Below are 1424 nucleotides of genomic sequence, written 5' to 3'. Positions count from 1 at the left end.
ACGACAGGTTTAAGGCCCAAGGGACTGAAATTGGGGGGGGGGTGTCGGGTACCCTAGTGCAGGGAAAGGATACTATACATTGGATGGAGGATGCTGTATGGGGTCAGTAGTGACATGTTATTGGAATTGTGATGCACTTACAGAAATATAGGAGGGAGGATCAGGAGTACAAACATCTACTGATCCGGGGGGGGCTTCAATACGATCTGTACAGTGATTAGGAAGCACAATCAGGTGACCTTCAATAAAGAGTATACAGAGGTAACTAGTGCAGTATACAGGAGCTGTACAGGGGTACTGGGGAGCAGGAATCATGAGTATATAGACACAGTAGGGGGACATAATAGTGTATGGGGGCAGTTAGTATGGCAATAGGAGGACACAATACAGGTGATATACAGGTATAATAGGAGGACACAATACAGGTATAATAGGACACAATACAGGTATAATAGGAGGACACAATACAGGTGATATACAGGTATAATAGGAGGACACAATACAGGTGATATACAGGTACAACAGGAAGAAGTGATTTAAGGTATAGTCGATACCTATAATAAAGAGTATATGAGGGTAACTAGTGCAGGGATAGGACAGCATACAGTAATGGGGGTAGGGGTGTACTGGGGAGCAGGAATCATGAGTATATAGACACAGTAGGGGGACATAATAGTGTATGGGGGCAGTTAGTATGGCAATAGGAGGACACAATACAGGTGATATACAGGTATAATAGGAGGACACAATACAGGTATAATAGGACACAATACAGGTATAATAGGAGGACACAATACAGGTGATATACAGGTATAATAGGAGGACACAATACAGGTATAATAGGAGGACACAATACAGGTATAATAGGAGGACACAATACAGGTATAATAGGAGGACACAATACAGGTGATATACAGGTATAATAGGAGGACACAATACAGGTGATATACAGGTACAACAGGAAGAAGTGATTTAAGGTATAGTCGATACCTATAATAAAGAGTATATGAGGGTAACTAGTGCAGGGATAGGACAGCATACAGTAATGGGGGTAGGGGGGAAATCAAGGGTATTGTATGGGGGGAGTTTAGTATACAAATATAACAGAGTGTATGGGGGTAAGTATTGCAGCAGTAGGATCGTATATAGGAGTTGTATAGAAATGGGGTGGGGGGTCAGTAGTATAAAGACATCATAAAGAGTGTATGGAGGCAAGTATTAAAGCATTAGGATGGCACACAGGAGTTGTAGGAATGGGGGGTGAGTAGTATACAAATATAATGAAGTGAGTATGGGGGTAAGTATTGCAGCAACAGGACAGTATACAGAAATTGGGGGTCAGAAGTATAATATATAATGAAGTGTGTATGTATTGCAGCAGTAGGAGTTGTAGGAATAGGGGGTCAGTAGTATAAAATAAAATG

General features: G+C 41.5%; 1 protein-coding gene across 1 annotated transcript in view; it reads right to left on the bottom strand.

The window, feature by feature from the left end:
• The window catches only part of LOC108793750 (regulator of G-protein signaling 3-like), a 77856-nt gene that overhangs the window by 75891 nt on the left and 541 nt on the right, over positions 1-1424 (bottom strand). The gene's annotated exons all lie outside the window — the stretch shown is intronic.

The sequence above is a fragment of the Nanorana parkeri genome, unplaced genomic scaffold (assembly GCF_000935625.1).
Source record: "Nanorana parkeri isolate BGI_ZX_2015 unplaced genomic scaffold, ASM93562v1 scaffold779, whole genome shotgun sequence".
In the NCBI taxonomy this organism is placed as follows: Eukaryota; Metazoa; Chordata; class Amphibia; order Anura; family Dicroglossidae; genus Nanorana; species Nanorana parkeri.
The sequence above is the reverse complement of the archived record's forward strand: the minus strand, read 5'-3'. Positions and strand labels throughout refer to the sequence as shown.